This window comes from Triplophysa rosa, linkage group LG11, assembly GCF_024868665.1.
Source record: "Triplophysa rosa linkage group LG11, Trosa_1v2, whole genome shotgun sequence".
NCBI classification, from domain to species: Eukaryota; Metazoa; Chordata; class Actinopteri; order Cypriniformes; family Nemacheilidae; genus Triplophysa; species Triplophysa rosa.
The window spans coordinates 10,905,895-10,922,140 of record NC_079900.1 but is presented as its reverse complement, the minus strand read 5'-3'; the positions used below and the strand labels follow the sequence as shown (position 1 = coordinate 10,922,140).

General features: G+C 39.5%; 1 protein-coding gene across 2 annotated transcripts in view; it reads right to left on the bottom strand.

The window, feature by feature from the left end:
- Nucleotides 1-15,829, bottom strand: part of cacna1ia (calcium voltage-gated channel subunit alpha1 Ia) — a 166,523-nt gene extending 150,694 nt beyond the window's left edge. Inside the window, exons 1-2 of one of the 2 annotated variants that reach the window (XM_057346063.1) lie at nucleotides 15,282-15,829; nucleotides 14,698-14,765 (exon numbers count right to left, since the gene is read on the bottom strand). The gene's annotated coding sequence lies outside the window, so the exon portion shown is untranslated. The remainder of the gene's footprint in view (nucleotides 1-14,697; nucleotides 14,766-15,281) is intronic. The other variant, XM_057346064.1, reaches the window with a different exon arrangement.
- Nucleotides 15,830-16,246: the final 417 nt, after the last annotated feature.

Here is a 16,246-nt window from a genome sequence, read left to right as displayed (position 1 = left end):
ATGAGGTTAATAAAAGTGTTCTAGTGTTAATTTGGCTTACAGACTAAATAAAAGCTATGCTTAGTTTATAAAATATCAGATGTTTAAATGGGATTGAAATGCGTCACGCTCATTGAAGTGGGGCGGTCCATTCATCTTCATGCAACATTTCCCTCACGATGCGGTTCAGATGAACAGGTGCTGTGTTGTCTCTGATGAATCGATTTAGATTGAGCTTTGAAGATGGATTGATCTCACCCTCTGATCTCTTGCATCAGGCCACTTGTGTACAAACAGCCTTAAAAACTAAAGAAACGCACGGTTATATCTGTCAACACAAAACCCAAAAGGCCTTTTGGGGAAAATGAGAATGCAGAAGAGTGCACGGAAAAAATAGAAGTTGGGTGGGTGCCGGATTCACAGCTCGAAACCAACATTAGGATGAAGTGGGAGTAGCACATTAACAAAGCAGAGGTACGTCCGCCCCTTCAAGGTGATCTCATTGTTGCACGCTGGCCTCTCAGCAAGCTCTCATGCTTTAACATCCCACCGAGTTTGGCAAACACCCCTCTCCCAGTGCAGTTGGTACGATCCACACACCCACACAGCGCCGAGGCTCTCCAGTGGGACCGGGCTGTTGTTGAGCGGTGCGGGGGGGTCTAGTCTGCTGCTGGGTAAATATTGATGCTGAAGCCTGATTTGGGAGCAGAGCCGTGTGAAAGAGGAGCGTGACAGAGAAGAAGAGTGGAGACTGCACACATGTACAGGGCAGTTGTGGCCTAATGGTTAGAGAGTCGGACTCATGACCAGAAGGTTGCCGGTTCGATTCCCAGGGCCGGCGGGTAACAACTGAGGTGCCCTTGAGCAAGGCACCTTACCCCTACTTGCTCCCCGGGCGCTGCAGTGATAGCTGCCCACTGCTCCGGGGGTACGTGTGTTCACTACTCTCTGGATGGGTTAAATGCAGAGGTCACATTTCGTTGCCTTGTACATGTGCAATGACAATAAATTGAATCTAAATCTAAATCTAAATCTAAAAAAAAAAAATGTACGTGACGTCATGTTACCTCATAATATAATGGTAAAGGTGGACAGAATATAACTTTAAAGTGATAGTTTGCCCAAAAATTTAAATTCTGTCATCATTTATTCACCCTCTTGTCATTTCAAACTTGTATCACTTTCTTTCTTCTGCACAACACAAAAGAAGATATTTTGAAGAATGTTGTTAACTGGCCCCAATTCACTTGCATTGGTTTTGTGTTCATACAATAGAAGTGAATGGGGGCCAGTGCTGTTCGGTTACCAAATTTCTTCAAAATATCTTTTGTGTTCTGCGGAAGAACAAAAGTCATACAGGTTTGAAATGACAAGAAGGTGAGTAAATGATGACAGAAATTTCATTTTGGGGTGAAATATCCCTTTAACAAAAGATTCAGCACTTGGCGGCCATATTTGATAGGGTCAAGACAGATGTTTTCACATCACTGAAACATATACCAACAAATACCCAACCAAACACAGAGAGCTTGGCTCAACCAATAGCGTGAGTTTGAGGTGGACGTATCTGATTGTCTGACCAATGGCAGATGACGGGAGTGTCTGGGAAACCCGTTCGGTGGCGCTAGTGTCATTTTAGCTACCTTACAATCCAACGCTGCATGTTCAAGGCAATGCAACAGAAGAGCGAAGCCAGAGACAGCAACAAAGACAAAGAAATGAGCTGGAAACGGGCGGTGAATGTATCTCTTGTATTCATGGGTGCCTCATCCCTAAGGGCACTGTAAAAATAGCAATACTTAACATGGTCTATTTAACCATGAATGCCGTTAGATGAAGGCATATTAGACAGTTTCCCTAATCACTTGTGGCGATTCACACGACTAACTCGCTGTGGGTGTCTAGTACCCTCACAAAGACGGGAGGTGGTTGAACCGCGTGTTGTTTCTGCATAGACTTTCTGAGTGCCGCTGGGCTGCTGGAAGATGCTGACGATGGTCCAGGACAGAAACCTGCTTCCGTGTCAACACTCTGACTGGCATCTCATTAGACTAAAATTTCGCAAGGCTTACCCGCAAGTTTCCCTCAAAAGAGTAAAGCATTCTTTATCCAGATTGGCACAATGTGCAGAGGACAAAAGACATAGTCTCAGCATTATAACACAAAATCTTACAGTACTTGACAGAGATTAACAAATACGAGAGTTAAAAAGAGTGAGGGTGAAAAAATGTTGTGTGGCTTGAAGTAGCTACAGAGAAAGTTTGAAAAGAAGATAAAAGATCCCTCTTCCCTCATTCTCTCTGTAAATTACACTCTTTCCCTTTCCTTTTCCCTCTCTCTCTCTCTCTCTCTCTCTCTCTCTCTCTCTCTCTCTCTCTCTCTCTCTGTATGCTCCCCAGCTGAGTGAGGACAGAGGTATGTGTTGGCTGTGAGAGTTGGAGAGTGACAAACTTAAGCAGTCAAGGCAGAATGGGGCAAACATTATCCCTCAATGATAACTGTGCTACAAGCATGCATTTCATAGTCTGCTCTGGGACCCCAGGAAATGAACTACTCATAAACCAGTGGCTTCATAATGTAGATCATGTTGGCTAATAGTTTGAAGCGTGTTTTTGCCAACAGGTCGTGTACTAAGCTGGAATATCTACAATTTACTATCAAAATTGTAAGAGTGTACTGCATATTTACCAGATTTTCTGAAGCTATAACTAGGGTCAATACAGTAGCAGCATAATATGAATCAAGTCTTCAGTGTAATGCTTAAAATATAAATAATATTTCCATATTATGAAAATATAAAAATAATTTTAAAATAAGACCTTTGGATCTACAAATGGCTTCAATGTTTTTAACTTTTTTGTATTCAAAATTGGTTTTACTGTATATAAGCCGACAAAAACAATATTCTTCTATTTTAGATCATTTTGTAAGTGATCCAATATGACCCCATCTCCCGCTTGACTGAGCTAATGTGCATGCATTAAAAGGTTATGCCTTATTGACCAGGGCACGTGGGACACGACAAGGGGTGAAAAAAGAGGGGTGAAAGATGTATGGGCCTCTCTGGAGTCGACCAAGAAGACACTGTATTAAGCTTTTGGCTTCTCATAAAGATCAAGTGCATTCTGACATGTTGTAGTGAATGCATGTGAGCCTGTGAGGGAACAAAATGCTCTAAATGTAGTTATTTTTATGCAAGACAAAAAAAAACTTTTTTTACATTTATCACACCCACTAAAATCTGTTAAAGCCGTGGGGAAACGGAGAACTCCTTCCTGAGTACCAGACAAAACCACCACCAAAACAAACAATAACAAAATAAACAAATGCCCTCCCAAATCCCTCCCACACATACATGTAGCCAAACAGCACACACACGCTCAACACCTCTGTGCACGTCTCCGTCTCCAGACGTCTCTTAATTGAATCTGGATTACAATAGTTGAGATTGATCTGGAAAATATAGCATGAAGACGCCCGCCACAATCAAATTACCCATGCGTAAATTGAGGTCGCCACACCGGCTACGATCAACACGAGCAGACCTGTTAGGCTCATAAAACAGGTGAGCGGGAGGGCCGGGCGTCTTCTCCACCCTCTTAGGGCCGATAAACAGGATGAAATTAAAGAGGGGATCTAATTAACCCCATACGGGAGGGATTACAGCCACCGGTCAAGTAAGTTCAGCGGAGTGGATCATGCAGAACACTTCACATTTCTGTCCCACCAACTGTAAGGCTTCCTATAAAGCTACTCGTTCCTCAAGACGGACACAGCAATGACACTTTACGTCACTATGGGCCAGATGAGAAGAGAAAAGATTAGAGGAATATGACCCTGGCGCACTTATCTTAAATACAGTTCGGAGTGACTGCTAACTCTTTAATCACATACATTTGGCCGGAGCTGGTGGCTAGATAACATAAAAAAGGGGAATTATTCAAGGGGCGCACAGGTCCAGCGCTTTTTAAAAAGCTTTTTTTTTAAAGAATTTTCGAAGACATAGGGCACACAGCTGTATACACTAAAGAGGCCCAAGACTCCCATCCACAACCCTGCATAGTCATACACACACAACCGTCTGTCATTAAAAAATGATATTTCAGCATCCACAAGGTGTTTACTGTCAAGGTTAAGCATGCCAATTTTTACAGCAACTACTCCCTTCTCGCTCGCCCTTACAAACGCCTGCAGATTACTGCACTTTCACTGTATTCATTTACCAAAACTACCATTATTCAGCAAATTACAACTGACCACTGTGAGCCCTGTTCTAACAAGCCCGACTCTCTAAAACACCTGTTATGGGTCCAATTTGAGCCCGCTCAATGAGTTTGCAAAGAGAAGTAAACACAGAACACAAGCAGCCCGGCGCGCTTCACATTCCATCAGCTCCACGGCAACTACACCACCCATCCAGATGAGCGATTTTAAGCCCTCAACAGCTGAATGGAGGCAGATGATGTCCCTGTTCTCAGTGTGGTCCTCTAGGAGCACCTGCAGCTGCTTTGTATGCAGACAGTGCTGCCCTCTATCCAGAGCGAACAGCTGGTGGCCATGAGGAATATTTCACATTTACTACCTCGTAATCTGATCAATTAGAAGTAGTTAAGGAAGGGAAGGCTGTGATTTGGTTTACAGATTTTGCAGCCAACTAACAAATCCTAACAACACACTGAGAGAGAAAGCGAGAGGTCGTTGTTTAGGCTCTTTATTTTTATTATTCTTCTCAATCGTAACATTTTACATTATTCTATTGCACATTGTAAACTGCAGAGCTGAAAAGGTTAAGGAAGGGACGATTACAGATTTTTAAAAGGAAGGATGAGATAGCATAAAACTGATACTTTACCGAACTACAGATGAAAACATTTTTAAATACTTAAAGTATTACATTAGTGCTACACAGTAATGGGAGTTTTACAGACAATATGGCTTTTAAGACAAAATGTTGAATGCTTTCTCATTTGCAAGTCACTTTGGATAAAAGTATCTGCTAAATGAATAAATGTAAATTTGCTTCTTCCTTTTTTTGTGTAAATTAAAAACAGGACATGGGAGCTTTTAGATGAGAGAGTTTGATCACACCATAAATCTCAATATCTTCTCATATATATTAAAGACTGATAGATTGCGAGATTATGACTCTCACCTTGCTATAAAGTTAATATTCTTTTTAATAGTTTGCAAACATCCAAGACTCCATTCTCTCCAAACAGTAAACCTTTTAACATAACTGTGCATTTAAAGGTCCAGTGTATGAAATTTAGTGCCATCTAGTGGTGAGATTGCGAATCGTTAAGCCCCACCCCCCTTAGATACTGTCGCTAACTCGGACAAACACTCAGATTTCGCTAATGTCTTACAATGAGAGCTGTCAGTGTGAAAGTTTTCACACATTTTGCACACACTCTCGTTGGGGAGCATTCTAGTGGGACTTAAATATATCATGGAGGGATATATAAAAGATTTTACAATAAATATGGAAAATAATAAAATTCATTTGGAAGCGAGAGTTTACAGATCACAATGCAAGTGGGAGAAGCTGGTCTTCATGATCGCAAGTGACAATACAGTTCATGTACCGCAGGGTATGATTAAATTAATTTACATTTAACCAGTTTAATATGGAGAGGCACTGACATGTAGAACCTTCGCTTGTGTGTTTTTGACCTGCAATGAACATGATGTGAGAACAGTTAGCTATTTAGGGCAGTATGTTAGCATGGACTCGCTAAATTTACAGTTTTTCGCCAGTGATACCTTGCTGAAGCACATGATGACATTAACGTTCCGCTTGAGCACATAAAAAATTATAAGTTTACATTTACATTTAGTCATTTAGCGGACGCTTTTATCCAAAGCGACTTACAAATGGGGTAAACAATGGAAGCAATTGGAACAACATTAGGACAACAAAAAGCATAAGTGGAATAAAACTGGTCTCACAAAGCCTACCACAGTATACAGAGCAGTATACAAGTTTTTTTTAATATATATAGAAAGAGATAGAAGTCAGAAATTCTCGGTCAGGTGCTAACGGAAGAGATTCTTGAAGATGGTCACAGAATCTGCTGATCTGCTGAACATGAGAGTGATTTTTTACCTTTTTGGGATGGCACCACAAGACGTCGTTCATTTGCAGAGCGTAGTGATCTGGCGGGTACATAAGTCTGCATTAGCAGATGAAGATAAGGGTGTGCTGAACCAGTGGTGGTCTTGTAGGCAAGGAGCAGAGTTTTGAATTTGATCCGAGCGACTATAGGGAGCCAATGTAACTTAATGAAGAGAGGAGTGACGTGTGCTCTCTTCGGTTCATTGAAGACCACTCTTGTCGTTATTATTATTAAGTTGTAATAATGATAGTAATGACAAATGATTTCTTTGGGATTTTCCAGGTTACTGCGCCCTCATTTTGCTCTGTCTTGTTTAGGTTTAGCAAATGTAATAAAATAATTTCCATTCCCAATCCCAATCCCCTCCGGATACCTGGAACACATCGTTTTGCCATTTTTGTAACATTAACACCGTAAAAAACGACGAGAGCTTCGGATTTTACAATGCTTCTCGATGCGCTGAAACCTCAAGTTGTCAGATTTCCGATCCCCGTGCAACTAATACTCAGCTGTCATTGGCTCAACTGCATTTGAGGGGAGGGCCGTAGCGATAGGTCAACTTCAACCAACGGCTCACTCCACCCCTCCCCCCTCGCTTTCGAAGCACTAGGACGCAAGACTAAGATGTCACGTTTTCGCTTCTTTGCCGAAGGAGATCACGTATTTACAAAATGCGCTCTGTAGAGCAGTTTGTCCGTTTAGGGCTAATGTAGAAACAACATGGCGAATTCCATGCAAGGGGACCCGTGGTGTATGTAGATAGAAAAAGCTCATTCTAACGTAATAAAAACATTATGTAAGGTCTTTATATACCTCTGAAGACATAGTTACTGTATATTATGAGGAGCCGCTAGGCCTTAATTATTGAAATGACTCTTACAAACACTAGTGAAATAAAAACATTGATCAAACTTAGTGAAATTCATTCATATGTATTACTGAAATACCTCTTACAAACACTACTGAAATAAAAACATTGACTTACCTTAGTGAAATTCATTCACATGTATTATTGAAAAACCTCTTACAAACACTAGTGAAATAAAAACAATGACTTACCTTAGTGAAATACATTCATATGTATTATTGAAATACCTCTTACTAGTGAAATAAAAACATCGATCGAATTTAGTGAAATTCATTCATATGTATTACTGAAATACATCTTACAAACATTACTGAAACCTTTCATATGTATAACTGCAATCTTTTACAAACACTATAACGAAAGTCATTCACATGTATTACTGAAAAGTCTTTTACAAAGACTAGTGAAATTCATTCATATGCATGCTAAACAGCCTCTTATAAACACAAGTGCACTACTGAGGCAACATATTTCAGGTATAGATGAAAGATTTCAGTGTAGTTGATGAGAGCTTATTTCACTTGAAAGGGAAGCTGCACCCGCACTTCCGTTTTTAGTTTGATTTGAGCCCAGGCAAACCTTTGTTATACATACATCTGTTGTTGTGTTGCAAAATGTATTTTTAAGAGTTCGACAGAGCACAACGTGGTTGTTTAAACTTGCAATCTGAGGCCTAATTATAAAGTCGTGACTGTTTTAAAATGTGCTCGGTCGTCAGTAGTCACGAGTCACGACCCGCTGAGAACAGTAATATCTGGCAGCACATGTAACTTGTCGCTGGTTCTGATGTCTCGACACACAGATTATGTATTAAATATATTTTGTTTTAGGTATAACGGGGGTCTTTTGACTTTTCATCTTGCCTGCGCGGTGTGACAGAGCTCGCGCTATGCGGAGCTGACCCGAGACATTTATCTTGCACGTTAACTACGCTCATATTCTGGTTTTATCTGCTCATAGTATTCTTTCTTTAGAAGGTGTGTAGTGAATTTCGCCATATTATCACTCTTTAAATGCACAGATTGAGCTTCATTGAGTATTTTAAAATGTCCCTAAATCTTTTATCCCCATACTATGATAAGGTATAGTGAGCCTCACACCACGCAGTTTATTGGGCAGATTGTGACTCCCCTAATTCTGATTGGTTTATTTATTGCGGATGCTGATACATGATTGGTCTTTAATCCTAAATCCCACCTCTGTAACTCATCCCTCACCCTTACCATAGTGGGGGGGCAGTGCTCGAATTGAGTCAAGTCTTATGGGGGTCCCCACCAAAAGATTTTTTTTGGTGGGGGTTAGTCTCGCAATATACAATTTATACAAAATACACAAAATATTTGAACATAATATGCATAATTATATACTATTTATTAAAACAGGCTTACATAAAAGAACAGACTTCTTTTACTGTATTTTGGATCAAATCAATGCAGGCTTGGTGAACAGAAATGACTTTTGAACAGTAGTTTACGTCAAACAGAATAATTCTAGCATTATTTACTAATGTAGTATTTACTATTTTCCCTAAATACAACTGGATGATTGACACTTTGTGATAATAATGTTTGTTCCAAAAGACTTGTTTAAATGCAAGAAACTAGTTTATTAGATATTAAAAATATCAATTGTGACAAGACCGGCTGTCAGTCTTTGTGTTAGTGTTGTGAGGATTTTTCAACGATTTCAGCGGCAAGGGACTGTTATGAGCGAGTCTGTCAGTCAGCAGACTATTCAACCATTTCAGTCCAAAAGTCTGTTTTATTCAGGAAATAACTACAGTATGGCTATCCAGTGGCGTAACTTTGTTTTGAAAAGTGGTGGGGACAAAGACGACACAAACAATACTTTAATAAATTGTTTCTGTAATAACTCGTTGGGAATATTCATGGACGTCACAAGCGCGAAAAATGTAGGTGACTCCTCCTCTAGAAAACAGTATAAAAACAGCGCCGCTTTATCGACGGCTTAAGTGTTGTAACGTTAGTGCGAAAGACGCATGACAAATAATATTGACACAGCCGTGAAGTAGGTTCGAATCCGCTGAACTCACTATTCCAAATTTTCACATCACATATCAGATCTGCTTCCATTTGTTTTTAAACTATATCATGTTTTCATCAATAGATCATTTAAAGCGTGTTGTGCTTTATTATATGTAAGGATGGCTGTTGCCGTACGTAATTAAACGTATTAATTCGTGATATAATAAAAACTATTGAAACAAATGTGTGTTTTCCCCATGTTAAAAATTTGGTGTTTGAACACAGATTACCTGTCGGTGGGTCAAGGATTGAGACGTTTGGGAACCCCCTGCTAATAAGGACAAACATTCAAGTATACTGGGGAAACAGATGGAAAAATAATATCTTTAAAAAATCTTATTTTCACTTATTACTACGGGTATTGCCAGATAGGCTACAAATATACAACAAACTTTCTAAATTTTGTTTTGAACTCAAGAAACTACAAAGTTGTGACTTTTTCCATTTATTGGAGTTTTCTATCAAGTAGCAAAATGTAATTAATCTTGCAATAGACGATAGCAACCGCATGTCGAGAACAATAAGGACGAATATATAGCACCAAAGTGCAATTAAGCGCAAAATGTTTGGTACATGTATGACTTGAACAGCCATTTTCAAATATTTTCATCGCTACGCCACTTGAATAGTATAAATAGCCATTTACAAAGCGGGCTACTTGCACGGTAAATAGACACTCCGTATTTTTTATTTCTTCCAATAAGTGGTGGGGACAAAATTGTCCCACCCGCAAATTACGCCTATGTGGCTATCAATATGTCAATCATAGCTATTTCAAGAGTGAATCCCGCATTTATATGCCGATGTAATTCCCGAAACTTTGCAGCGTGTATGTGGCTGTTGGTCTTAGCAGCATGAAAAACAAGTTTTATACAATTCTGAATGGATTAGCACAGAAACCGCACAACGAGCTTCCCGGCTGCGAGTGGAGGTTTATTAATCTCATTTTTTTAGCTGAAGTTATCTTAACCGGAGCGACGCCAATCAAGCAGTCACGTCAACGATGTCCTGCGCTTAGCGTTCTTTAGACGCAGGGCGGGGTGTTTAAAATTTAAAGAGACAAGACGACTAGCCCATAAACAAACTTAATATAAATTATTGTAAATAATTAATTAACGAAATTTATCACATCCATTGCATGAATTTAATCACATTTATCATTATCATTTTTACTCAAATAAAAATATCTGAGGGAACCCCCTAAGTCTATTTTTTACTTCTTATGGGGGGTCCCTAATGCCTTATGGGGGGTCCAGGATCCCCCCAGCCCCCCCTCAATTCGAGCACTGGGGGGGAGTTTTAGGGACATTTTATAACGCACAACAAAGCTCAATCTGTGCATTTAAAGAGTAATAAATGGTAGCCTATATATAAATAAAGAATACTATGAGCAGGTAAAACCAGAATATGAGTGCAACATGCAAGGTAAATGTCCCGGGTCACGTGTGTATAGCGCGATCTCAGTCACACCGGGCAAGCAGGATTAAAAGTGTGTTAAGGACACTGTTATAGCTAACAATTTGGTCAGAACGTGCTGCCAGATATTACTGTTCTCAGCGGGCCGTGACTCGTAGCCATTGACAGCCCGAACCTTGCACCTCCGAAAAAGACGGAGCACGTTTTTAAACAGTCGGGCCTTTATAATTCGGCCTCAAATTGTAAAGTTAGACAACCACATTGTGCTCTAACGAGCTCTTAAAACTACATTTTGCAACACAACAACAGATGTATAACAAAGGTTTGCCTGGGCTCAAATCAAACTAAACGGAAGTGCGGGTGCAGCTTCCCTTTCAAGTGAAATAAGCTCTCATCAACTACACTGAAATCTTTCATCAACTATACCTGAAGTATGTTGCCTCAGCAGTGCACTTGTGTTTATAAGAGGCTGTTTAGCATGCATATGAATGAATTTCACTAGTGTTTGTAAAAGACTTTTCAGTAATACATGTGAATGAATTTCACTAAGTTTGATCTGTTTTTATTTCACTATAGTGCTTGTAAGAGGTATTTCAGTAATACATGTGAATGAATTTCACTAAGGTAAGTCAATGTTTTTATTACACTAGCTTGTAAGAGGTATTTCAGTAATACATATGAATGAATTTCACTAAGTTTGATTAATGTTTTTATTTCAGTAGTGTTTGTAAGAGGTATTTCAGTAATACATATGAATGAATTTCACTAAGTTTGATTAATGTTTTTATTTCAGTAGTGTTTGTAAGAGGTTTTTCACTAATACATATGAATGAATTTCACTAAGTTCAATCAATGTTTTTATTTCACTAGTGTTTGTAAGAGTCATTTCAATAATTAAGGCCTAAACGGCTCCTCATAGTATATACAGTATTGCATTTCCGTCAATAGATCCTCCAAAAAATTAAGCATTGGACCTTTAATACTGCTACAGTATTCTCTCATAACCAATCTGCCTAGACTTCACAACACAAACTCCTATGACTGAATTTTATGCAGGTGTGAGTTTTAACATATAGCAGGACAGAAAGCATTGCTACATACTCCACAAGCAAGCACATATTCAGCGTTCGCAGACTGAACCTTAATTTTAGCCATAGCGTTACAACCTAATGAGTTTTAATGATCCTTGGGAATTTCACAATTATTAAGATCCTTAACAACAGCAACACAAATTGGAGCAGCAGCGCTTTAATGAATTTATGGCACATAGACTTATTACAGTACATTCCTGAGCGTAGGTAAACAGTGCTTGAAACAGGGCTTGAGTGTATTCAACAGGAACATTATACAAAATCCTTAGTGTGTACATCACTCAGCAGGGAAATTCAGACCGTAAAGCCATGACAGTCTGATGATCAGAGATGTGGTACGATTCGCAGCCCATTACCATCCTAAGCTTCAGAGATATAGCCAGTATGCAAACAATTCTTACAAATGCATGTGCAAATTCACATAGGCCTACACTCTTAAAAAAGGTGCTTTACGATGCCATAGAAGAACCATTTTTGGGTGAATGGTTCTATAAACAACCTATTCACAAAAGGTGGAAAAGGATCTTTAGATTATTAAAAGCAAAATAGAAATGGTTTTAACCTTTGAGTATATGGTTCTTCTATGGTATTACTGTTTTTTTTAAGAGTGTAGTCATGAATTCCTCTAGTATTCTTTGTCTAGGTAGTGGATTAGGGGTTGTTAGACTCAAGTATAGAGAGTTCGAGTCACTTTTTCCTGAGAAAGCAGAAGTACACCTGACTAACGTAAAAGACCCGCAGTGTATAGCTTTCACAACCTGGAGAGGACTCAAGCAGGTCCACCTCATTCCCTCCCCGTTGTCTTGCCTCTCCTGGTCCTTATATTGGCTATTAGATAAACACATGCTGTTTTGTTCTTTTATATACAGACAGCCTGGGCTGCAAACTTAAATACACTCCACACAATCAACAACGCTTTCTTTTCTCACACAGCTCTCTCTGTTACATTTATGCAATCAGCCAAACCTTCTATCCAAAGCCATTTAAAGTGCATTCGCAGTACCAAAGTACATATTTATCAGTGTACTTCTTCCTGAAAATTGAACCCTTGCTAATGCCAGTTGTGCTTACTCAGTCTCACACAATGCATGCATAAATCTCATGCTCTTCCAAATGGCATACATTAAATATATTTGAAGGAATAGCTCCAAGTAAATGTAGCAGCTGAGATTTTATGCATATGTAGCAGAGTGGATTACGTGTGCCTAGATGGCCAAGTTATTCCACTCATTTTTAATTTGTGGTCTGGAACTCGAGGGTATATAAGGGTGAGAGTTGTCCACCTGGACGTGCGTCATTGTTGATACTGCCCTTGGTGACGTTATCTGCTGTGGCCGAAGGAAGCGCATGTTTGCCCACTGGCCGAGTCCTGGCTGTCAATTTCTCTTATTAACCTCAGGCATTGCCTATTGCTCTGCCGCCATTGGCTGCCCTGTGTGTTAGTGTATTTTTTTTGTTTGTTTGTTTATTTTGCCATTGCCAACATGGTGGCGCATTTCCTGCTTTGCTCGCTTGTCCTGCTCTTTTACTGTATGAGCAGTGTAATGAGAGGTGAGCTCGTGAGGTAAGGCCATTGTTTTCATTGTATTTTCTTCTATTATGTTGAATTGATATTTAATTTCTAACGTATGTGTAATAGTTATTTTGTTTATACATTTTATAAGTGTTTTTTCTTTTCTTTTTATTGATTTGGGGGGGATTTGGAGGAGGAGGTTGCACATTTTGTTATAATTTTGGGGTTACACTGAATGCTGTTATTATTATTATTATTATTGTTTCTGTGGGTGTGTGTGAGGAATTTGGTTTGAGTACTTTCTTTCTAGTGTTGTCATTGGTTAGTAGCTAATCCATGCCTCTTCCCCCCAATTCACAATTGTCTTTTCTTTTATAGTTGTGAGTGTTTCGTACCTGAGCAGTTCAAATTAGCAATGGTACTAAAAGTTATTTTTTAGATATTTAAATAATTAGGACTTAATAAAGATCTTCTATATTTGTACCCACGTCTCTGGCCTTAAATATTTTCTCTCTGGTATTGAACCTGTGTGCCCTAATTGGGTCTGATTCCCCTAATTGTGGGGTGGCATAGTCAAGGAGTCATAAAACTTAGTTGAAATCTCTTTAAATATCTTTAAAAGGTCTTGGGCTGCTGCCTACTCGGTTACACATACATAATGCAATAGATTAAAGGCATAGCAAGAAATAAAAAAATTAATGCGTTTTAATCTTCTCAACGAGTGCAATATGATGTGTCATATAGTTAAATGTTAAATGCATGACAGACAATGCAAAAACAGCGACACAGGTGAAACAGCATACGTCACAATATAGTGGAGATGGCAACGTCACATTGTGTTGCGCAAAAGAGTCAACGTGCTTTATATTATTAGTTGCTTGGTAAATGCTGTGAGTCTTTAAGTAAATGAGATCTGCTTTCTTTAAACAAGCAGAATCATGATCCAAAGCAAACCGAAAAGTGTGTGCATTCAGCATTTGTCTGAGAAAGTGGCCTATAGGTCAATGTCGGGCACGATCTGTGCCAAATCGATCTGTCAGTGTTTTTGCAGGAATTAAATTCTGTCATTAAAATCTGAATAAAAATTTTGACCACTAATGTTCTTCTACCGATAAATCGACATGCAAAACTGACAGAAGCACTTCAAAGGCTTAACTAGTGCAATTACTGCAGACCGCAAGATTTTTTCTTTCATTCAAACTGTTGCATCGAAATGTAACTCCGCCAATAGTCTACCGTGGAGTTAGACACGCATAACGTGGGGAAATAAACGGCGACGTTTTGTTCTTACGTTCAGATTATTGTACAGACTTATTGCTTATAAGTATTCATTTTTCATCTTTCAAGTTTTGTGAGACCACAAAAATGCACAACAACGTATACATACGTGTTTCTCCTCGCGTCTTATCGCATGCATTGAATGTATACAATTCTATTGCGGGTTTAATTTGAACGCCTACTTTTAATTTTAGTCAACAGAACTGCAGATAATGTGCCACATTACAAAATTTAAAAAATTAAAAAAACTCACCAACAAGAAACGTTTTTAACTGTAGGCAATAGCAGATATCATAAAACATTAAAGATATTTTGAATCTTGAAGCCATTAATGCATAAAGAGACAATAAAGCGCAAGCTGCAATTAGAAGGTGTTGCCGTTTGTTCTTACCTCGTCTGACATCAAAATCGCGTGCCGCAGGGCACTAAAAAAAGCGACGTTGATTTTTAGCAAAGATCCTAGAAGGAAAAAAAGCCGTCTAATCAAACTGATGCAAAATTCCGGCTTAAAGCTCTGTGACAGGGAAATGTCATTCTCGGTGCTTGCATTACATAACCTCTGGTTAACCGTCCACAAAATGACTTGTCTTCAGCCAATTACATTACGAGCCAAAACTCAGAGAAGCACTGTGACAGTGATAAGTCATCACTATTGAGTTTTTTTCGTATTTTGGCAATCGATTTGTTCATTTAGACGAACAAACTAAATCTGCCCTCCTACATCCAGGAAATCCAAGTCATCGCTGTTATCCGTTGACGTTCTTTCCATGTTTACCCAGATGATAACTACTCCTTAAGTTTGACACTATACGCAAACGATCTGTCTGGAAAGAAAATAGCACTTTGTCTGAGGGTCTGCTATTGAAACTGTAAAATCCTCACTTGTGTGCGTTATTAGTCCATCCCAATCCTTAGCAAATTTGCAGATTTCGTTTTAATCAAATGGAAAGCAATCTTTGTGATCTTTTCCCTTACCGCGAATATATCAATTTTGGATGCTTCTTCGCGAGATCTGCAAGGAAGCGAGTTGCATCGCATTCGCTTAGGTTCACTTGCTCAGAGATGTATAATTAAAGCTCTCATTTATCTGCACAGTTAATAATCCACATAAAACGTGTCCTTAATTTTAATCCAAACATTGTGCGGTTTATTCTTCAAACAGCAACTTCTCCCAGCGCGTCAGTTTTCCCCGCAGCGTGATCACAGTGCTCCAGCAGGTGAATTCGCATTGCCTCACGCTCGTTGAACTGCGGAGCAGAACTCCATCTGAGCGACTCGGATGTGAGCGCGCACTGACGCGCCTGCCGCTGCCCCCTTCACCTGCGTCTCACGAGATGGGCTTTCAGATAGGGCTATGTTGAGCGCACACACGAGTGACTTGCTCTCGAGCTGAGTGTGCCGACACTCCCTTTTTCTCATGTGGCACTGCCGTGTCTTAAAAGATGAAAATAAGGCGGTTTGCAATAGAAAATGAGCTCGAAAAAATACTATTACCACAACGTTCCGCCTCAACGGGCTTCTGCGAGTTTATACAACAGTGTGACGGCGCGTTTGACGAATCTTAAAAACGCGCACGCACTGACAGGGCGCTCGTAAAACACACATTGAAGGTGTATTGAATCAAGTACTGTGGGGACTCGTCATCGTGGCATATTTTCATATGAGAAGACAAGGAGAGGTATTGCGCGCCGGTATCTCATAAACGGGTTTGCATTCAACATTATTATGCTATTTGTCATGCGTTTAAGCCGTCTACTTGGGAAAACTATGCGCCATTCGTTAAACGCAATGCCTTGTGGTTTCTTTTTTCTTCTGTAAAATATGATTCTGGAGTCGACAAGTGAAAGTCAATAACCAAATATATAATTCTCATTTGGGGGAACAGGATTTACCAACACACGGCGTTGGACACAAATCTGACGTGCAGTGTATGGTGGAAC